This window comes from Limulus polyphemus, unplaced genomic scaffold (assembly GCF_000517525.1).
Source record: "Limulus polyphemus unplaced genomic scaffold, Limulus_polyphemus-2.1.2 Scaffold310, whole genome shotgun sequence".
Taxonomy (NCBI): domain Eukaryota; kingdom Metazoa; phylum Arthropoda; class Merostomata; order Xiphosura; family Limulidae; genus Limulus; species Limulus polyphemus.
In genome coordinates, this window is record NW_013665920.1 from 693,807 (window position 1) to 699,946 (window position 6,140).

At 30.4% G+C, this 6,140-nt stretch overlaps 1 protein-coding gene across 2 annotated transcripts in view; it reads right to left on the reverse strand.

The window, feature by feature from the left end:
- Positions 1-2,766, reverse strand: part of LOC106457277 — a 47,976-nt gene extending 45,210 nt beyond the window's left edge. For both annotated transcript variants that reach the window (XM_022383140.1, XM_022383139.1), the window contains exon 1: positions 2,748-2,766. The gene's annotated coding sequence lies outside the window, so the exon portion shown is untranslated. The remainder of the gene's footprint in view (positions 1-2,747) is intronic.
- Between the last annotated feature and the right edge of the window lie 3,374 nt (positions 2,767-6,140).

The window sequence follows — 6,140 nt, forward strand, 5'->3', positions numbered from 1 at the left end:
AATGTATAATACAAAAATTGAATAATAATCTACAATTTGATACCAAACTTATTGACATAAATTCATAAATTAGTAGTTAAATAAAATTTTGAACGCAAGTCAACAAACGTGACGATATGGCTTTTGACCCGTGACGATAGGACTAATAAACATCTTCAGTAGTACTAAACTTGACCAATGGGAAAAATAATGCAATCTGAGAACTAGGTACACGGCGTGTACCCCCGTTTCCATCATGAAAATGATTCAAAAGTTAATACTATGAAATTTAATCTTGAACCATTTTAACGACAAATGCTGCATACACCCAACTTAATGTATTGAATAAAAGAAGCTAGTTTTAATATATATAAGTTGTAGCTATACATGCCACGAAAAAGTAGTCAGGCTATGGCTTCCTACGGCCCTGCACCGAGATAATAACTTAGCAAAACTCAAACTGCTTAATTAAACTCAATATTTGTAAACTACTTATTGTGTATTTTGATATTAAATTTAGTATAAAATTTATTTTCAGGTCTCCCACTGAATCTATAAATACTTACAGAACCTATTACAGGCTATAGAACAAGACCTATAAAACGTATTTCTTCAACCAACCTGAACTACGCGTGTGTATTTTTATGTGTTCATAATAATATGGTAAAAAAGATAGTTTTATACAAGGGATAAAGTTCTTCACTGTAACGGTAAACAAAACCTATAACAAAAGCCTAATAAGTCTGTACGTATTCTTTACAAATACATAAAAAAATCTATTTTGGTGCCAGCAACATTGTGATTTTGAGTGGTTCACTTTGAAAAAGTAGTTGTTTTGAATTGAAATATGTCAGAAAAACTACATATTTTCTAGCCAATTGGACTATAAAACTATATATTTTTATGTGTTAGTCAATTTTTCCATATAAACGGACAGGTTGGGCTATATTTTTTTAATTATCAAAAAGTTTTGTACAATTAAAAAAAAATTCTTAATCTACAATTTTACAGCAACATAGAAACAGAACAGATTTAATCACAACTTGACAAACCTACAACAGGTAAAAAATTACCAAGATTCATCCTTCTATAAATTACCCTACTATAAATTTCCATTCACATAGAAAAATAATCCTAGATATCAATATAGATGATGATTTCTCAAATTAACAGGTTATACTAATTGTTTAAATTGTATAAACACTAAACTCATATCTGTGGCCTGTTCTTTAAAAATGTAGCAATGTCAGAATAATGGGGGAGTATTATGTTTCATATTAACAGTGTAAAAATTTTTGAAACAGCGTTAAATAAAAACTCCTGGCAGTATTAAAAAAATTCCTTTATCTGAAAAGTTTATCATTAACAACACTAAACTAAATCACATAAAAATAATATAAAACGACATTCTCACACAATCTACGCTTAAACTTTAATGCCACAATATTTCCTTTTGCATAAAATTATAATTTATTAACCATTTTTACTTCACTAATATATATATAGTCTTAACAGCACCTACATTACCGTAGAACACTCTCTTTCCGTTGTTCAAAATCAACATTACAAGAAATATAGTCTACATCAATTATGCAAGATATATTATAGATTAAAAAACTAGAAAAAAACTAAAGCAATGAGCATTTTCTGTTGTTAACCTTCATAAATATTAGAACTTGTACAGTGTCAGCAAGTAAATAAAGTGCAAATTAAAGTTGAACCTCAGCCTCTTTAACTTTTAATATACGACAGAACAACGCAGTACTTTTTAGTCACACTGTATAGCAATAAGTTTAATTTTTAGAATACCTATTCATTACATCACATACACGTTCTGGAAATTTCTTCGCAATATTGTTATACATATCCTAGTTGCTTTGTTTCTACGTCAATATTTTTTATTGGTTTGTAGATGCGAAAACACAAACTACTATATTATTATATGCAAATATGACAGCACAACTACAACTTACGATTACAAAACATTTAAACTAACTATACTTGTTTAGTATTTAGTACAAATAATACAACATTCATTGCAATTGGTGTTTAAGTTTGAACTGTATAAAAAGTTCATATAGTCCTGTTGGATTACCCTAAACAAATTGTGTAAAATTATGAAACCTTCGAGTTTTGACATTATTAACATTTCGTTATTTGTTTACTAAAACATACTTGTTATTGAAGTAAGCAAGCCAGCTAAGTGAAAAAAAAAAAAATTTCTAGCCTATTCTGTAGCTCAAGCTCATCCAATCATTCCTAATAAGTACACTACCGCTAGTACAGTACCCCCAGTGTACCATACCCCACTTTACTATTCTCTTACTTAATTTGCGTTATGGATAAAACTCTAATTTTAGTTAAATAAAAATAAAAATCATAATTATACTGAATCTAGCAAGAACAATGTAATAAATAAGCTTTATTATTTTCGCTTTAACAATGCAAAACAGCAACTTTTAAAGACGGTCGATTACTTCCATGGCGGCAGGTAGCACCGTCAGGCTACAGCTCGGTAGCTTGGTGGCTCAGATACGGTAGAACTAGAAAGCGTAATGGTATGACCTTGTTCAAGAGCCCTGAAAGCTACTTCATGTGGTATTGCTAAAAACGAGTCAGTTAAAGAAAAAAGCAAACCTATGACTAAACACAAGGGATTATTTTCAAAAGCAAATGATATTTTATGACATTTCAGAAGTACTGAGCTTTGCTACATGATGTTTTCCCTGAAAATTTTATCAGCAAAATATTATTCAGAAAACACTCACCCGTCCCGTGACATGCCAATGTCCAACGGGGTTCCCATTGGCTGCCACAGGGAGTGCTTGGATGTAGCGTTTGATGACGTCTTAATGCACTTATTTTAAAAACTACAATATATATTTTATATAACATATTAAAAATAAAAAACAAAGCAGTTACACTGGATCTAAAAATAATGAAAAAGCTCAATTAGAATGAAATTCTATTTTTATTCAGCAAAATTCGTAATGGCGTTTAAAAAAGAACACACATATTGATGACGTCACAACTATTACGTTAGGCTAGTAATCATGACGTATTTACGTTGGAAGGCAGCGATTATTCCCCAGACATTAATTCTAATCATTGTACTCACTGACTTGTAGATGTAGAAAGAAATAATAAGAAACAAAGGATGTGTAAATTTCCAAACATAAGCCCTACACATTTATAATGATTTTGTTTAAGAGATTTTTCGTTACAAACGTAACACTTCTAATTTTATATGCACTGAAGTAACAAGTGTTTTATCTTGTTACTTTGGAAACGAATATAGGGCAGCTATGTTTATCGTGTATTTTTTATCTATTTACTGATGTCGTGTATAGTTCTATTTACTGTTGTTTGTGTTATTTTTTTGTAGGAGTTGTACCGCTTTTCTTCTGAAATACTTTTAGGAACACTAGAGGTTTCGTACAATTGAAAATATTAGATTTTCAGAAATATATTCGTGACCTAAGATAAAGCCTGCCAGATTGTTATTTTAATTTTTAACTATGTGGGATGTGTCAGCTTTTGGCAATTGGGATGCATAGCAGTACTAGTACTATCAAATAGGATTAGTTAAAATTCAGTGTGGTAAATAAGAAGCAAAACTATCAACACAGTTTATATTATTGGCAGTCGTAGTTAACATTTCAACCATAAATGTGACATGTGTCTTCTTATTAAATTTTTTAAACTGTAATTTAGTTTTGGTGTCCGTAGCTTACCGTGATACAAGCTTGCTGCAGGAGATGTACGAAATAAGACAAGGAATTGGTAGCAAATATGTTTATGTAAACCAATTAAGGCTTCGAACAAGGAAAATGCAGGTTTTTGACTTCCACGTGAATGAATTTTATTGAGTAGAACTCTTAACTAGCTTGAATTTCAAAAGAAGGAAACTGTAGTAGTGAGTATTGAAATACGGCTTTCAATGATTATTTTTGCTTCTGCATTGTATAAAAAAATGTTGGTGTTATGGACGAGTTAATTACTGGTCTCGTACATTATAATTTATGCATCTTTGAGGTATGTGCAAAAAATTAATAATATTTGTCGGAAATGGGTGACTTTAATGGTTGTATCTTTCAAAATCGCAATGTGCTTTGTCAAGGTTATTTATTTTAGTATCTATAGGGGGGTGGGAATTGTTTCAATTTTATAAAATCTTGAACTTATGCATTTTCACCGAAAATTTATTTTCTTTATCAGTATGGTTTACTTGTGACGTAACATGCCCTAGATTTCTTGTTATGAACACGTACAGATACTTAGTCTGATTTTATCCTTTTATTAATATTTATGGAATTGAACCTTCTTAAAACTTAAACAACCAATATTATTTTGTGAAATTATGTATTTTTTTTTATTCTTTCCTGCAGAACAACCAAAATAAATATGAGCAAACGCTACTAGATTTATTTTGACAAATTAAAAACTGACACAAATGAAAATATTTTGTGGCAAGGTCAGTGACGTCTTTTGTTTTTCAAGGAATTACTAAAAAAACAAGTAGTAATATAAAAGTATAGACAAGGATGCAAAGCGAAGAATTTTGAAATCTGTTTTACACGTTAGTCAACAAAGATTTGTTTGTTGTTATGCGTAAAGCTGCACTAAATGTTATCCGTGCTCTGCTCACGGTGGGTGTATCGAAATCCAATGTTCAGCGTTATAACCCCTCAGACTTGCCGCTGAACTACTGAAATGGTAAGGGGTGAGAGCCACAAAGACTTATCTCTGTTAATTTGTTTAAATAGTGAAATTTGGGATACTTCAAAATATTATAATGTCATGCTATCCTTCATATAACTATTCCAATAAAACAAAATTATTAATTTCTGTAATGCATGTTGGAGTATAAAATACATATTACTTCAAGAAGCAAACGACCCTATAACACTGAATTTTGTTAAAACAAATCGTATAGTATTAACCAGTTAATTATTTACAACATTCGTTTTGTATTTATACAACTTTTTAATTTCTCGAGTCATTTATACATATTCGTGAAGAAAAGTGATATGTATACATATACAGTTCTCGAAGAGGATAGTAACTTCTCTAATTTGGCATTTTGCATACTTCCAGTTGTGCATCTTGATTAAGAATTCCAACAATGAAAAACACTATCACCATTTTATGCGCGTGCGTACCCCCACTTCGAGCACTATAATGAAAAATTTTCTCAAATATCTGCTTTCTTGAAGCTATAAATAACGTACGATGCCTAAATATTTACCACATTTGTTCAGTTAGAAGGAAACATTTATGCTTTAGTTCATAGGCTGAACCAAACTGAAAGTTGGATGTGTTCCGGCGAATAACGTACTTTGTTTTTGATCAATTTGGTGACTAATAAAACCAATCAGATATATTTCAGCACCAATTCTGAATTTATAAATAAACATATTGTTTGTTTGTTTTTCATGAGAGTTCAATTATATATTTTTAAAAATCTTCATCGGGAAGGACATCGAAGACCATTATCAATTTTATCTTTATAGTTAGGAACAAGGATAAGATAACGTCTGAATTAAGTTCAACAAAATTTAGCTTCTGATATTCTAAACTGTTTATAATGAAATGTCGCAAACCATAATTTAATTAAATATTTGACGTTTATCACATGTAAGTAAAGCAATTAGTTTAATACTCCTCGGTGCTCAGCGGAAGGTCTGGGCTTAAAACGCTAAAAAAAAGGCTTTCAATGCGCGTGGTGGGCAGAGCACAGAAAGCCCCTTCTGTAGCTCTGAACTGAACAACAAACAGTAGAATAACGTCGCTTTTTTTCACAGTTGGTCAATTTCAATGTTGAACACGTGTATACTAATATCACTTTTTGCTTTATATGACCTAGTGTTTTGTATGTTTTTCTATTATATAAATTTTATTCTTAATTCAAGATTTATCGTGCCTATGGTTTATTAATTTGTGAAAGCCTAAGCAGTTTTTATTAATCACTGTTTTAACTGCATATTTTTGATATGAGTATGGAGGAGTTTATTTTTTCATCACTGAATATCTTATTCTCCATCCATTTTTTTTTGTATTTCCAATTTGAACCGGTTTATACTTTATATAAATATAAGGTTTTCAAACTAAAGTTTCACAATAAGCTTATATTTAGTATATCTTATCGTTATATACAAATA